Consider the following 25,341-nt stretch of genomic DNA (forward strand, 5'->3'; position numbering starts at 1 on the left):
CCAGCTTGTCTGTATCCTTCTTGAACTGTGGTGCCCAGAACTGGACACAGTACTCCAGGTGAGGTCTGACCAGAGCAGAATACAGTGGTACTATTACTTCCCTTGATCTAGATGCTATACTCCTATTGATGCAGCCCAGAATTGCATTGGCTTTTTTAGCTGCTGCATCACACTGTTGACTCATGTCAAGTTTGTGGTCTACCAAGACTCCTAGATCCTTTTCACATGTACTCTAGTCATCTAGTTCGACCCTCTGCAATGCTGAAATCTCAGCTAAAGGATCCATGACAGATGGCCATCCAACCTCTGCTTGAAAACCTCCAAGGAAGGAGAATCCACAACTTCCCAAGGGAGACGGTTCCACAGCTCTTACTGTCAGCATGCCTCTCTACCCTAGACGTGTAAACCATTCCCCCCAACTGTTCCTCTGCTGTTACACAGCATCCTAACCTTAAGAGTGATGAGAGTCTCCAGGAGTTCCGAGCGTTTAGGATAAATGGTTTTATTTACACATGCATACAACCTGGGCAGAAGGACAGGGCTCACAGCATTAACACCTCAGCAGATCTCGCTTCTCCATTCAGTTTCCAGGACAGCCCCAAACTCCAGCATGGAGCAAGACATTTTTTTTTAATATCAAGGATATGGTGTGTGGCACGGTTGTCAGAAATATTCGCCACCATCACCAGACCCTATTTTCCAGGGAACGTCCCAGATTTACAGAAGCCGTCCTGGTTTCTGATTTGATCCCAGAATGTCCCGCTTTTCCTAAGGATATCCCCATTTTCATTGGAGAAACGTTGAAGGGTATAGAGTTATGTGACCCCGCCAAGCCGAGGAGATACAACCTTTAAAAGGCAGCCCTGTATAGAAAAAATGTTTAATGTTTTATTACGTTTTTCTATATCTTGAAGCTGCCCAGAGTGGCCGGAGCAATCCAGTCAGATGTGTGGGGTATAAATAATAAAATTATTGTGATGGTGATGGAATTGGACATTCCTATTTTTATCGGAGAGGGTATGCATTGCCACTGCTTTATATTATTTGCAAGAGCTGTGCCCTGCCTGGCACTGAAAACAAAGGTTGGGGGCCGGGCCTGGCGAACTCTGGTTCAAATTAAGCTCCGCGCTAATGAGAGGACAGGCAACCGAGTGGCGTCTTTGCTGTGAAGCACTCTCCTTCCTGGATTTTGGCCCAGTGAAGGGTTTGAGAGGAGGAAAGGTCAACTATTTATAGAGAGGGGGCTCCAGCCTGGCACGGGGCTTACTTAACTGCAGTGTGTGACTCACCCAGAACAACAACACTGCAGGGACCTTATCTGAGTCTAAGATAAACAATGGCATTTGCTGGGGGAAATGCAGGGCCTCATTCCCCTAACAAGAGGAAGTTGCCGCTTTTAGGTTCCCCTTGGCCAGCCTCGTGTTTTCTGCCAGCCTGGGGAGAAAACGAAGCAATCTCTCAAAACCTTTCTGAGGTACCCGAGGACAGAGCTGGCTGGCCGGCAAAAGTCCCATGCCTCTCGAGTGGGAAGGACACACCCGGGGTGGACACAAGACACGCTCGTGCTGAGAAGGGGTTGCAACAGGCAGCTTCCTTCATCTCTTAAATTACGGGCAGTGTTGTCCTGGCTAGGCCACAGCGAGGTACAGCACGTAATAGGTCCCTTGGGTCAGGAGCTTATGAGTCTCCACCTGACTCCAACGTGTCCCTTGGCTCGCTCCCAAGGGACTGTACTGTCGCTTGTCCTCCTAACCTTGCCAGGAGCGTCCCATCTGCTTAGAGCAGAGGGGTGGTTTTTTGGACCTGTCAGAGATGGTGTGGCCACCTTGGGCTTAATTTCCTGGCTATTGAATGGGAAAGGAGAAAGCTTGTTCTCCTCTTCCTATCTTTAAAAAAAAGGGGGGGATGTGCGTTTGTGTGTAAGTAAAAAAGGTAACGGTAAAGGACCCCTGGATGGCTAGGTCCAGTCAAACTTGACTATGGGGTTGCCGCGCTCATCTCGCTTTCAGGCCAAGGGAGCCGGTGTTTGTCCACAGACAGCTTTCCGGGTCATGTGGACAGGATGACTAAACCGCTTCTGGTTGCAATGGGACACCGTCCGTGACGGAAACCAGAGCGCATGGAAACGCGGGTGGCGCTGTGGTCTAAACCACTGAGCCTCTTGGGCTTGCTGATCGGAAGGTCGGCGGTTCAAATCCATGTGACGGGGTGAGCTCCTGTTGCTCTGCCCCAGCTCCTGCCAACCTAGCAGTTCGAAAGCATACCAGTGCGGGTAGATAAATAGGTATCACTGTGGCGGGAAATAAACGGCGTTTCCGTGTGCTCTGGCTTCTGTCACGGTGTTTCATTGCACCAGAAGCAGTTGCCATGCTGGCCACATGACCTGGAAAGCTGTCTGTGGACAAATGCCGGAAAGGGAGACGAGCGCCACAACCCCATAGTCGCCTTTGACTGGACTTAACCGTTCAGGGGTTATTTACTTTTACCTGCGAGTAGGTAGGTATAGGGGACAAGCCTGCCTGAAAACCAACCACACACTAACCTGGAAACCTGCCCCTTATTCCTGGATGTGGGCAGGCGGGGCCATGCTTGCCAGTACTCCATCGTAAAGGAACTCTGTACATGTTCAGAGACAATTTCTACTATGCAACGCATTCGAGGGCCAAAGCCTACCAGCTTGAGCCTGGCAGGGTAGGGCACTACCATATTTGCAGGGCTACTTTGTTATTTTTTAATGAGACTTCTGAGATGGCTTAGGGCAAAGAGGCGCCTAGAATTAAGGAACAGGGTGCCTCTGAGCATATTTTCACCCCAGGACTTGGTTTCCACAAACAGAACTCAGCTCTCACAATCCTGTCGTGCTAAAATCCCCACCCCCACCACGACTACTCAAAAATCGTTTCTTCATCTTAGCAGCCTAATTTAGGAAGAATTGTTGTTGTTGTTGAACAATTGGGAGTTGGAAAGCCTTGGTGATCTATTGCAAAGCGCCCACAGATCTCAATCTAGCTTCTGCTCACTCCTCCTCTAATGGACCAGCCTTCACTGTAAACATTTGCAGATGTGTGCAGGTAAGTAGGCGTGGAAAACAACAGGGCAAGCAAGACTAGACTCATTCCAAGACAAAATCAGTTCAGACCCCAGAGGCCAACACCCACATCCCTGCCCAGGTCTCCAGTACACTTCTTTCCAAGCCTGTGTATCCAGATTCGAAAAAGATAGGCTAAAAGATAGAAGGAGCGTCTCCACCCCCATCGTTCTGCCCGGACACTGAGGTCCAGCACCGAGGGCCTTCTGGCGGTTCCCTCATTGCGAGAAGCCAGGTTGCAGGGAACCAGGCAGAGGGCCTTCTCGGTGGTGGCGCCCGCCCCTGTGGAACACCCTCTCATCAGATGTCAAAGAGAAAAACAGCTACCAGATTTTTAGAAGACATCTGAAGGCAGCCCTGTTTAGGGAGGCTTTTAATGTTTAATAGATTATTTTATTCCATTTTTCTGTTGGAAGCCGCCCAGAGTGGCTGGGGAAACCCTGCCAGGTGGGCGGGGTATAAATAAATTATTATTATTATTATTATTATTATTATTATTATTATTATTTCTCCCAGAAAATTATTCCTCAGATCCCTTTTTACAAAATTTATTACAATGGCCACTTTCCAATCCTCAGCTGTGGAGGCTAATCTTAAGAGGCAATTTTCACATTTGAGCTGTTTTAAGAATTCTCAGGTGGGTAAGATCTGAACCCGGCGATTTGTTTTGTTATCATTTGTCAATAAGGCCTAGAACAGGCATCCCCAAACTTCGGCCCTCCAGACTACAATTTCCACCATCCCTGACTGACCACTGGTCCTCTTAGCTAGGGATCATGGGAGTTGTAGGCCAAAACATCTGGAGGGCCGCAGTTTGGGGATGCCTGGCCTAGAACTTTGTCTCTTGTCACAACTGTTTGCCTCAGTTCCTCAGGCTCCCTCGCCTGAGAAAGTTAGATCAGGCACCGGGTGGGTCTGCCTGAGGCGGCCCATCCTGTTTCGCCACCTGAGGTGAAAAGGGAATTGCCGCCTCCTGTCCACCATGGCGCCCCAGCTCTCACTGAACTTGGCTGGAGCCAGAGCGCTCCTCAAAGTGTTGCCGCCATAGCTGCCAAGTTTTCGCTTTTCTCGCGAGAAAGCCTATTCAGCATAAGGGAAAATCCCTGTAAAAAAGGGATAACTTGGCAGCTATGGTTGCCGCTCAGCTTCTCTGCCCAGGGGAGAGGAATGAGTGGCAACGCTGGACCCCCAAATGCCCCCCTCTTAGTGGTGTAAATGGGCAGGCAGAGTGCCACCTTTTGTACTACTACTGCCTACACCTCATGGGTAGGCCGTCTTTGGGTCCTGCCTCTGTTTGTTTGTTTGTTTGTTTGTTTGTTTGTTTGTTTGTTTTCTGTACTGCCCTGCACCCGGGCATCACAGGGTAGTTTACAGTATAAAAACTCAACAATACGTACCATAGTTACAAACAAAAACCAACAACATCTTCCGCTACGATGCAGCTTCAGTTGGAATACTGTTTACAATTCTGGTTGTCCCACCTCAGAAAAGCATATCCTAGAGCTAGGGGAAGGGTTCAAATAGGATATTGCTAGGAAAAGTTCAGAAAAGGGCAAACGAAAAATATTAAGGGGTAGCTATGTTAGTCTTTTGCGGCGACACAGAAACCTCAGTTTTATGACTAACAAATTAATCACGGCCTAAGCTTTTAATGGACCCGAGCCCACTTTGTCAGATGTGAAATCTTAGCTGGCAGGTATACAAAAGAGAGAATTGTAAGGTGGGAATTGAATGGCAATGAGATGCAAAAATTACAGCCAGTGATAGAGCTCAAATGTATATTAAACAGACACATCTTTTACAGCAGCAGACTGCTGATAATTTACTCAGCATTGATATTATTATTATTATTATTAACACCTGCAGGCATGTCAAACATGCGGCCCTCCAGATGTTTTGGACTACAATTCCCATCTTCCCCAACCACTGGTCCTGCTAGCTAGGGATCATGGGAGTTGTAGGCCAAAACATCTGGAGGGCCGCATGTTTGACATGCCTGCCTCTAGAGAATCACTTAAAAAACAGTCATAGATAGCGCAGATATCCTGGCATTGATAAACTAATTAACACATGTAGTGCAATATATTATTATTTTTTAAAAAACACTCTCTTGAACCCACAAGTGATGGTATTGAGCTGCTTCATGAATTGTCATCCAGCTGTTTCATCTTGTATTCTTTTATGTCCCTTTGTTCCTTTATTCATAGGGCTGGAACAACTCTCCTACAAGGAAAAGTTACATCATTTGAGGGTTTTTAGTCAAGGGGGCATGTAGAGACGGAGCTTACTGACGTGAACATTGCCTGAACACTATAAATTTGTTTTCAAGCACTTTGCTTAGTCATAGTACCAGTAAAGTGGGATGTAATGTTTTGCATCGATGTTGGGCAAGGTCAAAAGGCTATCTGAAAGGATCTTCTGTGATCTAACAAAACAAGTCAAAGATGCAACTGAAAGCCGATAAAATCAACAGGAATTTCACCATAAGCAGGATGTGAACTTTGAGCAATGTTATGTTCCTATCCCCCTCCCTTACCTTGTTTGTGGAGAAAGCAAGGAGGTGTGGAAACCTTTAAGATATGGAAACGGTTCAGGCTCACAAACAGCTCAATTAAAAAGTGGTAAATGGTTCAATTCACGTTGGTGAAAAGAGATGAGATTTGAAAACAGAGCAGTTGTGAGTAGGAAACTTGTACAAGATGGCAATTATTCCAACCTAGGGCGAAAGAGTGTTGCTGCAACGTACAACCACAAAAACAATAGTTTACACATTTATTCCTTGCGATTTCAGAGAAAATATTGTGCTTATGATGTGCCAGGTTTTTTTTTGTTTAATAATGAACTGTTGACATTGAAGTATTGCAGGATCCCTGTGTTTTGTTCTGCCCGTTCCTTGGAAATTACTTGGAATAATATATAACAAATTAGGTTGCAATCCTAATCCCATTTACCTGGGAGTAAGACCCATTAAATTAATAGGCTTTGCTTCTGAGTAGACATGACTGGGGTTGTACTGTTGGTGTCTCTCCACCCCCCCACCCCCCAATTCCTCAGGCTGTAACTCAAATTTACATTTGGGACTCACTCTGGGATATCCCCTCCCCACCCCCAGTTGACTTTCCCCATACCCTTTACGACAGAGCCTCCCAAACCTGCAACAGAGCTTTCCATACTCCTGCCTCGGAGCTCTATTCCTCTTCGCAGGAACTGGATTAAAAAGCCCAGCAGGAGGAGGAGAAAAAGAAGAAAAAGCCCAGCAGGAAGATAATCCATCTCCCCTTTCCAACCCCCAACCCCAATTCCCCAGAAGAACTCCCTAGTAGAATTGGAGGCTAGATGGATGGAACAGCCCCCAGCATTCCAGCCCGGCTTCTGTGATGTCATCAGCTTCTCAGGAAGGATGCATAGCAGGGGGGAGGCGTGCTGGATCATATCTGAAAATGGAGAGAACAAGCACTAGGTGAGGCAGCTCACACAGCTCTGAAGCCAAGAATAGAACAGCACTGGTGGTAGGGTGGAGGGAGGCAGCAGCAGGAGGCACTGCCCCCCTCCATCCCCCCCCCAGCCTTGTTCACTCAGCACATACATCCACAGGCAATGCAGCACCTCCCACAGCCTTGCCAGCTCTGACCTCTCTTTTTCTATCAGGCTCCCCCCCTCCTCCCATCCATTACTGGATCAAATAGCGAGAAGCAAGAGAGGCACCTGATGCCATTGAAATGCCAAGCAGAGGTTACTGGGGTAGAGCCTAGTCCTCAAACGGGGGGAGGGGGAAGGGGCAGAAAGAGGATTTAATCTGAAAAGGGCAGGCGGGCATGGAGAAGGTGGTGGTCTTCTGTTAGGGTCCAGCTGTTTCTCCAGGGAGATCTTAAAGGTTGCTTCCGTTATGTTGCTTTTTGTGCTTCTGTTTTTCAAGTTTACATGGTTGGACTCGATGCAGCCAACCTTTGAGCAGAGAGGCACAGGGCTGCACTGGTAAGTTGTCTTAGTCATAATAATAATAATAATAATAATAATAATAATAATAATAATAATTTATTATTTATACCCCGCCCATCTGGCTGGGTTTCCCCAGCCACTCTGGGCGGCATACAACAGAAAAATGAAATAAAACAATTAAACATTAAAAGCCTCCCTAAACAGGGCTGCCTTCAGATGTCTTCTAAAAATCTGGTAGCTGTTTTTCTCTTTGACATCTGATGGGAGGGCGTTCCACAGGACAGGCGCCACCACCAAGAAGGCCCTCTGCCTGGTTCCCTGCAACTTGGCTTCTCGCAACGAGGGAACCGTCAGAAGGCCCTCGGTACTGGACCTCAGTGTCTGGGCAGAACGATGGGGGTGGAGACGCTCCTTCAGGTATATAGTTCCCCTTACTTACAAATATACAAGCAGAGCTTAGTTAAGGGGCTGCACTCCAGGGTTCTCCAGAGAGCAGCCTGGTCAACTCCTTCCAGAGTGCATGCCCAATTTCAGCAGACTCCATGTAGTCAATCAATCAGTCAATCAATCAATCAATCAATCAATCAATCAACATTTGCCTCTTCCAAAACAGCCAGTTATTTCTCACCCATACATACAGCTGCCCCCTCAGCTAGAGGTGTACCAATTTTTCCAAGCCCTGATGGGTATCTCGTTCAAAAACACAGGGAGGTTTCCCAGATTTCAGGACACCCGCCTCCTAACCATTATCTGTCATTGATTAAAAATAAACCAACTGATCCTCCTGCAAACGGCCTAAAAATGGTCACCGGCATTCCATAGCTCATTTAACTTGCATCATGGCGTGGTGGGATTTTTTTTGTCAGCCACATACTCTCAAATAGAGGCCTGGTGACGACGGGGCATTTTCTACTTTGGAACAGAACGTATGTTGGTGTTGCCTGGATTTTAAACCCAGCCTAGCTTTTCTTCTGGCGGTGTGCAGTTGTTCTACCTATGGTGCCCGTGCAACCCTGGAGGCCTGGATTGTGAACCTGCCAGTCCTTCAAGGGCCATAGAAATCTCTTTAACCCGGGACACCCAATCAATGTGGGCCAACAAGCAAGGCACGAGAAGGGCAGGGACTGAGTCCAGCCACTCCATGCAGGGTTTAGTATGCCACCCCTGACAGAAGCAGGTGCATGGTAGGTGCTTTGAGGCCAGGGCGCCCAGTGCTGATGTTGTTGTTTCCCTTGAGGCTTGGGGAAGGAGGAGGGAGAGAGGATGGGGCAGAGCTTGCCAGCAGGCAGGTGACCAGCATGCAGAAGAAGCACATATGTGTGGGGTTGTAAGGGGACACCCGGCCGACTAAAGATAGGAACTGACAGCTGCAGCTTGGGCCAAGCATTGCCGGTGCTGGGCAGCGGGAGGGGGGGGCAGCTCTCTGCAGCCTACCCTGTGCTGCCTGCGGTGTGCCTGGGCTTTTGCTTATACAGCTGACAGCTGACCAAGGCACCTGCTTCCAGGACGGGTGGGGCCCTGGAGCAGCCAAGCCTCTGCCAGAGCATGAAATGCAAGGACCTGAGGGTCAAACTACACATTAAGGGCAGGGCTGGGGTTATTTTACACACATTGCCAGGGCAGGGCCTGGGACCTCTAGTTTAAGGTGGGACCCTAGAGGGGGGGGAGGCAGATTTAGGGGGGACGACGACTTTTGCCTAATCTGGATTGGACTCCTTGTGTGTGCAATTTGCAGGTGGGGCGGGCAGTTACCGGTAGATGACCATTTATGCAGCCCCAAGAGAAAGGACAAAAGAGGAGATGGATTTGAATAAATGTGCACTTGCCAATTTACACATGCATATGCAAATGTAGAAATAATTGCTTTAATTTAAGTAGATAAAGAATGTCTGTGAACCTCCCTCAGATAGGCTCTATCTCAGGGGTCCCCAGACTACGGCCCGGGGGCCGGATGCGGCCCAATTAGCCTGCCAATCCGGCCCGCGACGACCCCCGCCGCCCGCCGCTGCCGCCCGCTCTTACGGTGCGCAGCGCGGCAGCGCTCTTCCGGGTTGGGAAAAAAGCGCCGAAAATCCTTTGTGCGCATGCGTATGGGCCTCTCCCGACCCGGGAGAAGTCATTTCTGGTGCACTTCCGGTGGAGGCCCACGCGCATGCGCACAACAGATTTTTCGGCGCTTTTCCCACCCTGGAAGCGCGCCGCCGCGCCAGTAACACTCCCCCGCCGCACACTCCCCCGCCGGCCCGCACAGGCGCGCGCTCCCCCACCCTCCGGCCCGCCGCGCGATCGGCGCGGTGGGAACCGGCCCAAACGCCGGTAAGTCTGGGGACCCCTGCTCTATCTCTTCTAGGGTTCTTTATTTTTAAACTGGACTAGACACATGTTCAACTAGAGAACGCCTCCAAAGGGAAAACTGTTCTCTGTCATGTAGGACACATGGCCGGCAAACCTGGGGTGTGAATGGGTGCTAACTCCCATTTGCTTCCATGAAAGCAATTTTTTCATATGGCAATTGAAAGTGATGGGAGGTGATCCAAACCAGGACCATAGTAGCTGAAGCCCTCTATTTCCTCATGCTTGGGTCCCAATCCAGATCCAAGTCCTGCGGTCTATTTTGTGTAAACCAGGGATGGGGAAACTTTGTTCCTCCAGTTCCTCCTTTGTTCCTCCAGTTGTTGCCGAACTACAACTCCCATCAGCCCCAGTAAGCAAGGCCAATGGCTAGGGATGGTGGGAGTTATAGTTCAATAACATGTGGAGGACGAAAGGTTCCTCATCCCTGGTGTAAACAAGCAAGTAAACAACCCTGCACTTTAAGCAAGGGCGGGAAAACCTGTGATTGTCTCTGGATGGTGCTGGCCTTCAACTCTTATAATCATGCTGGCCGGGGGATTGGAGTTCAGTGATATCAGGAGGGCTGCAGGTTCCCAAACCCTGACTTAAAAGTACAGCTATATAGTTAAGGTAAAGTGCTGTTTGCTCCCCTCCCCCAAAACGCTAAGACTGGCCTTGCTGATATGGGATAACCAGCCTCATAACCAACATGCTTTAGTTAATGCATGAAGGGGTTAACACCATAGAGTAAGCTGTCCTGCTAGGCTTAGAGAGATTACTTCCCTTTACCTCGAAGGAAATGAGTAATCAAGCATATTGTCAACCTCCAGTCCGCCTGAGAAGCTCAGTGTGTAAAGAGGTTTGAGCTGGTTGCTCCAGCTCAGACCGCATGACTCTCACAAGCCACTCTTTGAGTTTCTATACCAATATTTTAGGGACTTTCACCATTTTGTAATTAAGCCAAGCAACCTTTTCTGAAGCACATGAACCTGACCTTTGGACAGTTTGTAAGTAAATCATTTTTTTAAACTTACCAAACGTGGGCTTTTTCCTATGCTGGAAGAAGAAGGAAACTTTGCCACTCACAAGGTCTAGCAGCCTCTATTTCCACTCTTTACGTTGCTGCATCTTTTGTGATTTTAAATCTCTGCTGGGGGTTCTCTCGCCAAAGAGTACTTGCCCCAAACTTGGATCTTGGCATCCAGGACTCCCTTTTATACCTATGTTTTCTTTGAACCAACAGCTAGATCAAAGGTGCCAGGAGTCCAATTGCAAACAAGCAGATGCTTTGGTACACACAAGTTGGCCAAGAAGTTGTTCTCCTGACCACAACCCTGGACAGTGAAAGGCTGACCAGAGTGCTACTGAAAGGCTGGACATCCCTGCACCCTTCTGTTTTGCCCTCAAGGAGAAGGTCAGGGACATTCCTATATAGCTAATTGTCCCGTTCCTTTGTAAAACCATCATCACCTTTCATGGGTTCCCCAAAATCTTTTATGAAGTACAGTGGTACCTCGGGTTACAAATGCTTCAGGTTACAGACACTTCAGGTTACAGATTCTGCTAACCCAGAAATAGTACCTTGGGATAAGAACTTTGCTTCAGGATGAGAACAGAAATCGTGCTCCTGCGGAGGCCCCTTTAGCTAAACTGGTGCTTCAGGTTAAGAACAGTTTCAGGTTAAGAACGGACCTCCGTAACGAATTAAGTTGAGGTACCACCGTACTCTCGTCTGTTCTGAAACTAACATGGTTTTGGAAATAGTTTTTTCTTCTTTGACGGTCCACATAAACTCTGTCTGTCCTCTTCCACCAACAGAAACCCAGGATTTCTGTTATGTAAGCGCTAGCAGATAGCTAACTGCATGTTTCTTTTAAAAGCTGTGTCTCATTTCTGTATGCCCTTCAGTCTAAACTCTTAATAAACGTTGTTTAACTGAAGCTGTTGAGAGCGCTTGGTGTGTTGTGTAACACAGATACTGGCCCAGCTGCTAGCACCTCACTGCACTGTGATGTTATAATGCTTTTAAGGAATAACATGTCAGGTAGTGGCTAGCAGACATGGCAAGTGTTTTCTATTCCCCCCCTTTGGAATTTGCATAGCTCTGCAGTAGGCCCAGCAGAGGGAATAATCAGATTTGTTGGCAGGTGGCGCTGTGGTTAAACCACTGAGCATAGGGCTTGCTAATCAGAAGGTCGGCGGTTCAAATCCATGTGACGGGGTGAGCTCCCATTGCTTGGTCCCAGCTCCTGCCAACCTAGCAGTTCAAAAGCACATCAAAATGCAAGTAGATAAATAGGAACCGCTATAGCGGGAAGGTAAATGGCGTTTCCATGTGCTGCTCTGGTTTGCCAGAAGCGGCTTTGTGATGCTGGCCACATGACCTGAAAGCTGTACGCCGGCTCCCTCGGCCAATAACGCGAGATGAGCGCGCAACCCCAGAGTCGGTCACGACTGGACCTAATGGTCAGGGGTCCCTTTACCTTTACCTAACAATGAACTGGACACATCCCGCAGCTGGTTCTTTGGCAAAGAGACAGGTGAGGTGTGTGCCTGATCATCACAGCTGCATGTACGCCAGCGTATCTCTTTATTTAAAGCACTTCACCCTGGTCTTTAGCTGATAAAACTCCCAGTAGCTCACAAAGATTGGTGGCTAGATGGCTTGAAAAAGAAAGTTGGCAAATTCTTGGGAGGATAGGTTTGCCAGTGGCTGCTGACGCTGGGGAGAACAATCAGGGGAAGGCTCTTCTTTCAGACCCTGCCTGTTGGCTTCCCAGAAACACTTTTGGAAAAGGAATGCTGATCCAAACAGACCTTTGATCACGGATCTTTCTGGGCAGAGTCCTCCTTCTGGGAACCAGCTACTCCCAAGCTTTCGGTTTTGCTTTATTGTAAATTCTAAGACAAAGACATACGCACCCTGCTGGAATGAGGCCACCGACCCATGGCTTAGGAAGCAGATTAATTGTCTTATACGTATGGAGTATATATGTGTGTATGCAGAAACACTGTGGTGTAGTGGCTAGAGCTTGGGACTAGCATACTTTTGAGTATCCACAGAAAAAAAACACCAGGGGCATGCAGTTCACCGAAGCATAATTGGGAGTGCAGGCTTCCTCTGTAAAAGTTTGCTGTTGTTTTGTTTTGAGGCTCAACACTTTAACGGGAAGATTATTTTTAGTACAGTGGAACCTTGGTTGTCGAACGCTTCGGAAGCCGAACAATTCGGAACCCGAATGCCAACAACCCATAAGTGAATGTTTTCAAATGCGTGTCGGAAGTTGAACAGCTTCCGAAGTGCGTTCCTCCATTTTTTAAAAAGGAATTTGCTGACCGGCAATTGTGCCTCGGTTGTCGAAGGTTTCGGAAGTCGAAGGTCTTCCGGAATGGATTACGTTCAACAACCGAGGTTCCACTGTATTACTGTTTTTAACCATTGCCATCATTATTTTGAAGCCCAACACCTGGGAGAGATTATTATAATTAGTATTAGTATTTAAACGTCATCATTATTATTTTGAGGCCCAACGCCTTAAAGGGAAGACTGTTGTTCATCGCCACCATTATTTGTAGGCCGAATGCTCTAAAGCAGTGATGGGCAACCTTTTGAGCTTGGTGTGTCAAAATTCGCAAAAAAACTGAGCATAACTCAGGTGGTGTGTCACTTCAATAAAAAACCCATAATTTCATGATATTTATAGTTTAAATAACAAAACTGTATAATTGTAATATATAACTGTATTTAATAAACAAACAACTAATTATTTAACCAAACCAAACAAAAAAAACCCCTTATTTATCACAAAGTGCCCAGAGTTGTTGAGCTTTTTGGGGGGAGCTGCTGACCAAAGTTTTGGAGGTTTTTTGGGGGGATGCCCCAAAGCTGCTGCGCTTTTTTGGGGGGGAAAGAGAACAGAAATAAATGACGAATAATACCTTTGCTGGAATTATCACGCAGCACCGACATAGTCTGCCAAAGCGCCAAAAAACCCAGCACAGAACGGGTTAAAAAATTAACGCTGTCCCACCCAATCATTGTCTGCCAAAGCACCAGAAAAAACAGCACAGAAAGGGTTAAAAAACCAATCTCTGGCTAGCAGCAACAACAACAACAACAACAACAAAGGATCCAGGTTTTAATAGCGGAGACAACGGGGGTTTTAACAGCGGAGACAAGCTGTAGTGTGAGAACAAATGGGGGAAACACAACAACAACAGCGTAAATGAGCCGATGGGGCGTGTGCCAGCAGTGAGGGCTCTGCGTGTCACATCTGACACGTGTGTCATGGGTTCGCCATCACTGCTCTAAAGGGAAGCTCTTCCTTTCCCTACCTGGCCTTACAGAAGCCTCCCTTGTCCTCACCGGAGTGTCTTTTGCCAGGCACCCCAGTTAGGCCTGAAAGTTTCTGCCCTCAGGAGGCGCTGGAACTGGCAGTGAACAAGTTTTTTTGGGGGGCCTGGAGTGATGGAGGTCAGCGAGCCCTCACGAGTCGGGCACTCACGTGTCAGGCAGCAGGACTGTTTGTCCGGGACTCCCGTTTACTCTGTCAACAGGATCAAAGGGCTCGTGTTTGACAAGTGGGAGGAGAGGACAGAGAAGGAAAACATGTCCTTTTGTCCCTCCCTCTGCCCCACAGCCATGGTCGGAGAGGCCAAAGAAGAGTCAAGGTGCAGAGAAGAAGAAGAAGAAGAAGAAGAAGAAGAAGAAGAAGAAGAAGAAGAAGAAGAAGAAGAAGAAGAAGAAGAAGAAGAAGAAGAAGAAGAAGAAGATTGAAAAACACACCCAGATTAATGGTACTCCGAAACACAGCTGGAAAACAGGGCTGTCATTATATTATTATTTCCTGGCAGAGTTCCTGTGTCGTTAGAATTGCAGCACGATTTCACCAGCAATACAACTGTGTGCTAATAAAATCTGCGTTAAAGAGCCCTGCTTTGTGCAAGAGCGGCTGCCTGAGGTGGTACCCTTCAGCCCAAGTCAAGTACATAGTAGTACCTGAGGCTGTTGAGATATCTTGGCAACTGAGGTGAAGATTCCCTCTGGTTCACCTGCCCCTCCCTGGCTGTAAAAATACAGCAATAATAACAGAGGGATGGTGTGTTTCTTTGAATAACCTCTCCCCACTTCTTTTAACGCCTTGCCACCAGCGCTGCTTCCTCACTTCCCTGCTGGAGTTGGCAATGGCCACCTAGTGGCAGCCATGCGAATGGAAGAGCGTGACGACAGCCTTAGATTGTTATGTATATGGGAGGATAAGACTGAAGGGAGGAATTACAGTGACAGTTTTATTAGCAATTCAAGGCCTGTGAGCTGACGCGCTGCAAGTAGCTTGCAGCTGGAGCTGTATTCAAGGCAAAGATCCATGAGCGCCCCCGACTCCACCGTGAACTCATTAGCATCTCTTCTTCTGGAGTATAGGAAATCTGGTACCATATTTTTCAGTGAGTCACATAGATACAGACTCTTTGGGTATTGTATCGCACCCTGGTCTCATAGACAGAATTAGCCAGGGCACTTTTTCCACATTGCAGGGATGAGACCTCCACCCCCTTTTGCCCTCCTGAGCTCTGGCTTGTCTTACTTCCACTGCTCCAGAGTGCCAGCTTCCCAATCTCTTATTTGGTCACTTGGCTGCATTTCTCTCAACACTGTGCCCTTTTCCTTGGCTGAGCTCCATGATTCGATAGAAATTGCCCTGACAATAAAGGCTATCGGTTTAAAGAGTGCCTAAGCTTTTGAGATAGATACACAGGAAGCGTGGAATGAAAGTTAAGCCTCAGCCGTGTCTGCAGGGGAAATGACGTAGGGTACGAAATATTGCAAATATTTTTTGGTCCATTTAGAGCAGGGGCGGGGAACCTTTTCGGCCCAGAAGGCCAGATCTTTTATCTCCTCCCGCCGCACAGGCCAACTGTGGCAGGTGGGCAGGGCCACCCATGTGTCAATCACCTCACATCACAATGGCACCAGGCGACTGATAGGTGGATGGACTCGCCCACCTGTCAGATTTGACCCATGGAGGGAGAGGGTCTGCTTTGCCAACACATTCCCCATAGGGAATGTGCTGGTGAACCTGCCACTCATCAGCGGATGAGCAGTGTTGAGTCCTGCTCTGTGTAGGGATCTGAGCAGCTGACGAGTGGTTAAATCCTGCTGCTTTGGCACTGCACACCAGTTCCCTGTGCCAAACTGGCTGGCTGGTGGGTGCATTCAACACAGGAATGCTACTCATCAGCTGACATCATCCAGTGTTTATTTGGGGGGGGGGGTGGCAGAGGTTTCCCAGTTCTTGATTTACAGCATGAGGGGGCAAACCATTTCCCTGCTGAGAGCCACCTTCTTTTGCAAGGGTAATTTTCCAGGTGCTCCATGCCAGCTTTGCATGGCATGCAAAGATAGGGGCAACTAGAGCCAAGCCACAAGTGTGTGGGGCCACTCCTTAACTCTCTGATACTGGTGCTCCTTTTCATTCCCTCTCTCTTCCTCCCCAGCCAGTGGAGAGAAAGAGAAAGAGCACTCTGGCCAGAAGCCTAAACTGATTGTTTTGCAGATGGCTTTTGAAATTGGGCCGCATAAAATTAGGCCTGAGGGACACAAGGTGCCCATTTGGATAGCGATTTGGTCACCCTCCCCACCAAAACACACTTCAGGCGCATTCAGCATATTGAGAAGTGGTGGCGTGCAGGCAATAGTCAAGTGATCTGAATTGGTGACCTATGTTACGTAACGGAGAATTAAAGTAGAACTACACATTATGCTGCAAGGATGGAGTTTCCAACCCTGTGACTGCTGCGGGGGGGGCACTAATGCTTGGTCTGGCCTGAGGTAGAGCAGCAGATGCAGCCTTCCCTCCCAGGTCAAGGGTGGTCACGTTCTCTGGGCCCCTGGGGTGGAAACTGTTTTGGCAGCTGAGGCAAGACAGTAAAGCACCACCTCTTCCCACCCCCTTATCAGGCGATATTGTAAGATGCAATATATTCAAGGACAACGATTTGCCGCCTTCTGCGACACCCAGAACCGCTGTCTCAGGGGCAGATGTCTCACTCTGTGGTAGGGACAGCTCTCAATCTAATGTGAAGGTAAAAGAGGCCCTGGCAGGGGAGATTCAGTGAGCAGGAAATGGGGTGAGGGACTCTTCTCTTGCACCAGGTTTTCAACTGTTCTCCACCTTCCGCCCGTCTGGGTGCCAAGGCTGGCAATGGGCCTGGTTGTTGGAGTTGGGGCACAACCTGAAGGTATGGGTTGTGGGGAAATGTGGGGAGCAAGGGAAGCATGAAATACCCCTTTCCCTACAAACACACCCATAGCCCACATTAGCCTTCCCCTGTAAATATGGGTTAGGTTGCCAAGGCGTTCCCACCTTAGCTCCCTGTCCATTGTCACTGATGAAGGTCTCTGCCTGACCTGAAATCTTGCAAGCATCTATAACAGGTTTCTCTAACCCTGCTAATAGATGGCACCCTAAGGTACGTAGAAACCCGCAGAGAAAAAGACCCCAGAAGAAATCTTGTGTTGTTGTTCAGATGTTGGTGACAGCAGGGTCCACAGAATATGCCCTGGAATGGCAGGTCTGCCTGGCAGTGCCCTTTCGCTCTCAGTAAGGGCGAGATTGCCCTCTGGTGGCGATGTAGTAGACCAGGGGTGGCCCAGGTCTCAACCCTGCCCTTTTTGGGGAGGGGCCAATGAATGCCACACACTGTTGTAAGACACTTAATTCCTGTCGATGTCAACAGCAGCTTAGGAGGGCTTTCCTGGTTACATAAATGATGGGCTCCTGCAGTTCAACCACATTCTTTTGCAACACTTGAAAGAGGTTGGTGTTGGTGTGTGTGTAAAGTGCTCTTAGGAAACGGAACCGGCCAAGATGACCACACGAAGCCCTCTCGAAAAGGTCCAGCCTTCGCTCATCTGGTGCCTTCCAGCTGTTTGGGTTACAACTCCCAACGTCCAGAGCCTGCATGGGCTGGCTGGGGCTGTGATCCAAAACACCTTGAGGGCATCAGGTGGGCGAAGGCTGATCTACACTCTGTAAATAACACCACGTCACATAAGGGGGGGAAACTTCCACAAACGGTATTGTTCAACCGTTTGCACAAGGGGCAAAACTCACAAACAGAAGCATCACACAAAATCATCGACGTTTTTATTTATTTGTGTGTAGCTTAAGTGAGCTACATTTGAGTTGCCTTAATTGAGAACTTAAGAGGAACGGGGTGTATGGACAGCTCTTAGAAACACCAAAGCTACACTCCTAGGAACAGAAGCAAACAGCTCTGGGGTGGTGTTATGTGGGGCTTCCCCCCCAGCCTAATCTGTTTTGCTTCTTCAATGCTGAAACCCAGTTAAAGACTCCTCCTAGATGTTTTGGTACTGGAGAATCCAAATAGTGCCTCCCTCTTGGATATATATATATATATATGCTGAATAATTGATATTGTGATTACCTAAAATACTTGCCTGAGACAAGCTGTATATAATATATAACCATCTCTAATGTTAGGGATGCAATACTGGTTTTCCCTCGGAAGGATCATGTTCAGTCTTGTGTAGATATCCCAAAATCCACACACCCCATACCCCAACCACTTGAAAATTGCCAAGCACCTCGGTGGAGAAAATGATTTTTCTACCTGCTGTAGCAATTATAATGCACTATGCTAGACGCTGTGTGATACAATTAAAAAACAATATGAGGATTTAATATGACAGCCTTATATCCGCAGACATGCCACGGACCACCTGAATGAATCTTGCTCACCACTGTTGTCCACAGACCAGTTTTGGAACCCCCCCCGTCCTAGAATTACCCCCTGTCCTAGAATTATTCCTGGCTGTGCTTCTTACACTGTTAATTGACCATAGATTGCCTGTGGCTGGCAGAAGTACCCTGAGAAAGATAAAAAGCAGCCCAACCCTGTTATCATTCACCCAAGCAAATGGAAGGTGGAGTATTTATCCTCTTTTCTGTTTTCCCTTGTGGGAAGGATTGTGGGAACTGTGGATTCCCCTTCACAGAGTTACAGTTCCCAGTACCCTTAAACTACTGGGATTATTTGGGGGGTAGGTCATGTGCTTTAAATGTGTGTTGAGTGTGCAAGTGTAGTGGCTAGAGTGTTAGACCACGACCAGGGAGAGCAGAGTTCGAATCCTCACTCAACCATGAAACTCAGTGGGTGATTGAAGTTTACTGCATGTACTGCCCTGAAAGAGAATGTGTGGAAGATGATGTATAGATGGTATTTAACACCAGCAAAATTAGCTAAAATGTATAGGATGAGTAATAAAATGTGCTGGAAATGTAATGAGAAGGAGGGAGAGTTTTATCATATGTGGTGGAAATGCGAAAAAGTTAAAAGATTTTGGGAAATTATCTATAATGAACTGAAAAAGATTCTTAGGTACACTTTTCCCAAAAAACCTGAGGCATTTTTATTAGGACTCATTGGACAAGAGATTGAAAAGGAGGATCATATAATATTTTTGTATGCGACAACCGCGGCTAGGACTTTATTAGCCCAAAAATGGAAAACTCGGGAATTACCAACGATTGAAGAGTGGCAGACAAAAATGATAGACTATGCAGAATTAGCAAGACTGACTAGCAGGATCCAGAACCAGGGGGAAACAAGATTCCAAAAAGATTGGAGTAAATTTGTGGACTATATGGAAAAGAACTGTAGAAGTCTAAAGACTTAAATAAATCCTACGAATTGACTTTAAATGGAGGAAATAAAGGAACTGCGGGATAAGAGCTGAAAAGAAAACCAAATGAGGGGAGGGAGGGAAGTCAAGCTTGGCAGAGCACTGGGAATGAGCGAATTGAGAAGAATGGTTAAAAAGATAAATGTGTGTGGGTATTTGTTTTTTGAATGTTTGTTTTGTTTATTGTCTTTTGTGTGTTTATTTGGAAAATCTAATAAATTGCTTTTTAAAAAAAGAAACTCAGTGGGTGACCTTGGGCCAGTCAGTCGCTACCTTGCAGGGTTGTTTTGGGGATAAAATGGGGAGGAAAAGAACCATGCTTGCCACCTTGAGCTCCTAGGAGGAAAGGTGGGATATAAATGTGATAAGTAAGTAAAAATCCCCCTGCTTTATTTTGCTTAACATTTAATCCGAACAACTCAAAACCTTGCTCGTGGCTTTGTGACATTTTGATTACTCCTGTCTGTTAAAGATATAACCTTATCGTGGTTTATGGATTCTCTGCCCCTACTACAATGGTCTAACATGGCGCCCTGCAGTGTTTGTTTTTATGTGCACGGACAGTTATATTTAGCTTTGTTGCTTCACGTGCTCCAGATATTTGAGTTGTTTTGTTTCCTTCTGCTTGCAGTGCAACCGCCAAGAGGTCAAGGGTGTCAGCAGTGGACGCCCTCCCTGGCGAGCCTTTGGGTTATGGACTTCCTGTTGCTATTTCTCTTTTGTTTCAAGGAACACTTGGAGGAAATGCCTTTTACGAAAGCAGACCAAATCGCACTGCCAGGAGGGAAATTCCTTAGGGGGTGGCAACACATACTCCCCCTGCTGGCTGAGTATCCGCAGAGGACAATTTTGATGTGATAATCTGGGGCATTGCTCCTCCTCTTCACCCTCCAAGTCCTTCCTCCCTTCAGCAGCTCTTTGAGGTGAAGATTTTAGGATTTTGGCTGCAGTCCAAACACACACTTGCTTGGAAGTAAGCTGCAGTCAACTCAGTGGAACATACTGCCATGCAGCTATAAACAGAACGGGGCTGCGTGTTTGTGAGGTGAATTAACTAATTTCTCAGGCTCCCAGTGATAATCAAAACTGCAATTGCAAAAGCAGACTGCCAAAGTTTGAAGGAGAAAGCTGCTACAGGTCAGTTTCACCAGGTTTGAGATTGCAGCTTACCTCTTCCTGCTTGCAGCATCTTCACCAGTTCCATGCTGGTCCTGTCTCCCCAATGATCTTACAAAAACCTCTGGAAGAGCATGACATTGTGAATGGATTGATGGAATTTATTTACACAAAAAAATTAAACATATACAACCTTATTCTACATAATTAAAAAACTAATCTTTATTTCATGATGGAACAACCTTTGGATGGTAATATATTTTCCTCAAAAAGCATTTTATTTTAAAAAAATCAAATGTCACAACCTGGACGACCATGGCTTGCCCCCCCCCCCCCCTAGATTTGATCCTGGCTACGCCCATGATCTTGTGGGAATGTTCAGAAATGCAGGAGAGGATATATTGTTTGATTATAGCCTTTCCAACTTGTGTTAACAAGTTCCACAGTTTAGCAGAGTAACATTCCCCCTTTTAAACTGACACAGCGGATTCATTTGCTCAGGCTCGCTAAAGCCTCTATAATAACTGTCCTGGTATTTTCCCTTTATTCCCTTATAGAAGATAAGACATGACACAGCCTTCTATAAAAGTATAAAAAGAGTTTACTCACACATCCTGTTCACAGTAGGATCCCAGAAGGCAGACTTAGCTTAGAAAAGTAACACACACCTGGAAACTATCCCATAAGGAGATAGCCCCTTTGTCCTCTCTTGGCTGGAAGCATCTTTGGCTAAGCAGATGTTGCTTCTTCGACGAATGTAGTCAGAGAGAGAGAGAGATGGCGGCCAGTCCTATGCTTTTGTTACCTGCACAGGTGAGGCCACGCCCACCTCTAGTCACATGTAGAGGAAGTCTGCCCAGCTTAGGAGAAACAGAAAGCTCCGACTGGCTGGTCCAGACATCCCCTTTTATGTCCACTCTAGGGATGCTGTACCTGATTGCTCTTGTGTTTCACATCCCGTAGATCTTTCTGTGTGACTGCAGTACTTTGGTGTGCTACAGCTCCTAACTCTGTGGGCAGAAGTGGGCATGATGAAAGGTGGGCAGACAGTCAAGCAGCACATCTTAGCAGAGGCTCATTCCTGGTCTCCCTCTTTCAGAGGAACAGTTATTGGAAGGGTGGCGTGGTGGACCAAACCTCATGTGGTCAAGGTCCACCTTTGTATTCTTCATTCTGTCAATGTGTTTCATCTCCAATTCTACCTCCTTATCTTAGCAACCTTAGCCATTTCTCTCCCCCCCCCATCTCCTTTTTAAGCCCTCATTGCTGCCTTTACTAGGAAGGAGCCTGGACTAGGAAAAGCGTGGAGAACACAGCAGATGTTCTGGGCTCTGGCCGAAGTTATTAGTGCTGACCTAGAGAAGTAAGGAGCAAAGACATTTGGACATACCTGCTTAAGGGAGGCAGAAACCAGAGTGTGAAGAGGAACAATGCCCCAAATTGTCCTCAGTGAGTGGGGTATTACTAGCTTAATCAGCCGGGGGAAGTGTGTGTTGCCACCTCTAAGGAATCTCTCTTCTGGAAGCTCTTTTGATATGAATGTTTTGGGATTTTGGCTGCAGTCCAAACAGCACTTGCTGGGGCGTAAACTGCAGCGAACTTGGTGGAACTTCTTGCCATGCAACTATAAACAGAACTTCATATTATGGAACAAGCCTGAAAGTGGAATGCAATGTGCTCTTCAAACTGAGGCCTGTGTCCACAGTGGAATATGAGGGAGAGGTAGATAGATGGGGTTATCTTGGCACATTAATACACTGGTCAGTTTCTAGGTTTGTAAGCCAGAATAACACCATATCTCTCTTCCTTCACACAGGGGGGAATTGCTGAGTAAATGGAACTCCAGATACATCATTTAGTTGTTTGTAAGTTGCTCTGGGCAAAATAAAGCAGCCAACAGATTTAATAAATAATAAAGTAATAATAATCACAGTAGTCAATGGCATCACAGGTGGACAAGGTAAAATAAAAAAAATTCCTTCAGTAGCACCTTAAAGACCAACTTTAAGACAACTTAAAGACCTACTGAAGGAATTTTTTTTTATTTTACTTCGATCCAGACCAACACGGCTACCTACCTGTAACCAGAACTAAGGTGGACAAGGGACAGTGAGTACCAAAGCTACATTGCTATAAAGCTGTGTGTAATGTTAGTTTGATAGCTCTTCTCCTTTCCTTGGTTAGATGTTTTGCAGCAGAAAGGTTGTGTTTGTGTGTGTGTGTGTGTTTTGGGGGGAAGCATTTAACCCTTCACCTGTTGGCCACCTTTTACTCCCACCCCTGTTACTTTTTCTCCTGCTTTGGTTCTGCCCCTGCATTTACCTTCTGAAGATAATTATTCTTTGCCCAATCCTATGGACAGGAAAGTATGCTCGGTTTACTGCATGCATGTCTGCCTGCAATAAAGAGATTATTGGAAAGTTACCAACGCTCACACCCTAACTTTATACCAGGCAGAAGAAAATTGTTTCAAAAGTATTAAATGAACACAGGTTTTTCATTGGTTTGAAAGAAGTGCAAGAATGGATTTGTGTGTGCATCACTTGTGAATGCTCGCAATAGATGGAGCAGTTTAGAAGCAGGTTCTTCCAGGACTCGCTAGATGGCACCAGCGCTTCATCCTGGCCGAAGTACTACTGTGTTTTCTAAGAATTAAGAGACAATACAGTACTGCAATAGCAGCAGTCGTCATAAAAGCCTATCAATAATGCATGGAGGATGCTTTGTAAAAAAATTTTTTGTCTGGTCATTTCATTACAAGAATATTGTGGCATTCCCTGCATGATGCAGCAAGATGTACCCCCCCCCCCGGCCACCAAAATAAAACCACAGAATCGGACAATCTTTTTGAAATTATTTGTCATTGAAGGAGATTCTGGGTGTTGGAGTGGGAAGAAGATATTTACAGGAAAAGTCACTTGATCCATGTAGCTGGAAAAGCCCTTTTACTGTTTCCCACCCAGAGTACAGCCATTCCCTACACACCAAGAGATTCTGTTACCGGCCTGACCGAGATCACATTGCCACTGTGCCAAGGTGGGGGTAAGCAGGTGGGGCATAATATAGATTTAAGGATAACGTCGGGCCCCGCAGATCAATGTCTCAATGCAATGTCATTGCAAAATCCTCTCGGGAATCCTAAACCCATACGATCCCCACAGGATAGGCTGGGGCAAGTCGCAGGACATTCCTTGGTATTTGACTTCTGGACCACAGACGTTCAAGCCTCTTGGGTGTGTTTCATCTACAATTATGTTCTCCTTATCTTAGCAATTTGTCCCCTCCCCGCCAATTCTGTGACCTTGACGAGGAAGAAGCCTGGAAGTGGAGTGGGGTGTTGTTCCCTCAGTGGGGGAAACCTCCCTGCTGGTGCTCACTGGGAGGGCAGAGGGGCTGAGACTCCCGACATTAGGTTGAGCCAGAATCAGTGACAGACAAGAGACAACCCATTTCTCCATCGTTTTCCCTGCTGAGAATTACAGGGGCAAATGCTGAGGATGATTTCGGGCAGTGTCACCTCCTGGATTGCTTATAATAAGGGAGGCAGGCAGGCAGGCAGGAAGGAAGGAAGGAGGGGCTGGCTGAGGGCTGCCGAGTTGGGGCAGCAGTACCCCAGTCATGGATGAGCCCTTACTACCTACCCCAGGGTTTGAGAAACCTGCATTCCAGTTAAGTCTGGGTTCTGCAAAGAAAAACAATTTCTTCCCTGCATAGGGATGACCTCTGGAGAATCAGGCCTTACCTGCGCTATACTGTACCTTTAAGTCAGTACCATACCACTGTGAACACTGTTATGGCTTCCCCCAGAGAATCCTGGGTACTGTAATTTTTTATGGGTGCTGTGAGTTGTTAGGAGAGCTCCCCCCCCCCTGGTTAGTTGTCATATTTCTAGAAGTGAGAATCTGGACACAAAAGGTTTTGTGTTCTGTTTTTGCCACAATTGTTGAGCTGCTATTTTTTTCAAAATCTCAAAAAAATATGTTTTTAAGCTATTCCCCCCCCCCCCGAAATTTGCCTAGAAATTTGCTTCTGATATGAAGAAGAGGAGGAGGAGTTTGGATTTGATATCCCGCTTTATCACTACCTGAAGGAGTCTCAAAGCGGCTAACAATCTCCTTTCCCTTCCTCCCCCAAAACAAACACTCTGTGAGGTGAATGGGGCTGAGAGACTTCAGAGAAGTGTGACTAGCCCAAGGTCACCCAGCAGCTGCAGGTGGAGGAGCGGGGAAGTGAACCCAGTTCACCAGATTACGAGTCTACCGCTCTTAACCACTACCCCACACTGGCTCTCATAGGCCATTTTCGATGGGAAATTCCCGTCCCCTCAGAGCAACAATTCTCAGAGGGGTTTAAAAGTTCTGCCCTTTTGTAGCTCTGTGAGGGGAATGGGGGGGGGGGGTATTCTAGCAACACACAGCTGCCTTAAGAAACTACAGGGTTATTTGGGAGAGAGATTAAATTCATATGATGCAGCTCTAAATGTACAACACAGATGGGGCCTAAATGTGTGTGACCTGCTCTTTAACCTTGAAGCACTGGTCCCTTCATCTCACAAGCAAGGAGGCAGGCTACAGCTACGCAGTGGCATGAGGAAAGCTTTCTGCACCACCTCAGAGAAGCATGCTGTTCGCTTTCTTCCTTTCCATCCTTCCAGGGCGGAATCTGAGCACAGGAAATAGGTTCCCCTAGCTGCAAGAGCAGGATAATAACTATTTCACTTACAGCTAGGAGTTAAAGCACTAAGGCAGAAGGGTTATTTTGCTGTGCAGAGGATATTAGAATTGAAGAGGAGGAGAATGGAGTGCTTTTGAATGGTATGTAACACAGACTCCTTATCCCAACAATGCTTACCAGTTTCCAAGGGCAGAATTAGGAAACATTAGGAAGAACTTCCTGACAGTAAGAGCTGTTCGGCAGTGGAATTTGCTACCAAGGAGTGTGGTGGAGTCTCCTTCTTTGGAGGTCTTTAAGCAGAGGCTTGATAGGCATATGTCAAGAATGCTTTGGTGGTGTTTCCTGCTTGGCAGGGGGTTGGACTGGATGACCCTTGTGGTCTCTTCCAACTCTATGATTCTATGATTCTATAATGGTGCATGTGTGTGTGTGTGGGGGGAAAGTATTTGTGGAATTGCAAGCTTTGTGGAATTGCATGCATTTG

The 25,341-nt window shown here is 47.0% G+C and overlaps 1 long non-coding RNA gene across 1 annotated transcript; it reads right to left on the reverse strand.

Annotated features, from left to right (window-relative positions):
- Positions 1 to 5,588: 5,588 nt before the first annotated feature.
- LOC118075918 (uncharacterized) lies at positions 5,589 to 21,126 on the reverse strand. The gene is made up of 3 exons (XR_004691453.3): positions 20,793 to 21,126; positions 20,238 to 20,307; positions 5,589 to 6,522 (listed from the first exon to the last, which is right to left on the reverse strand). It is a non-coding gene; the product is annotated as an uncharacterized LOC118075918 (long non-coding RNA).
- Between the last annotated feature and the right edge of the window lie 4,215 nt (positions 21,127 to 25,341).

Source organism: Zootoca vivipara, chromosome 2 (assembly GCF_965207765.1).
Source record: "Zootoca vivipara chromosome 2, rZooViv2.hap1.1, whole genome shotgun sequence".
NCBI classification, from domain to species: Eukaryota; Metazoa; Chordata; class Lepidosauria; order Squamata; family Lacertidae; genus Zootoca; species Zootoca vivipara.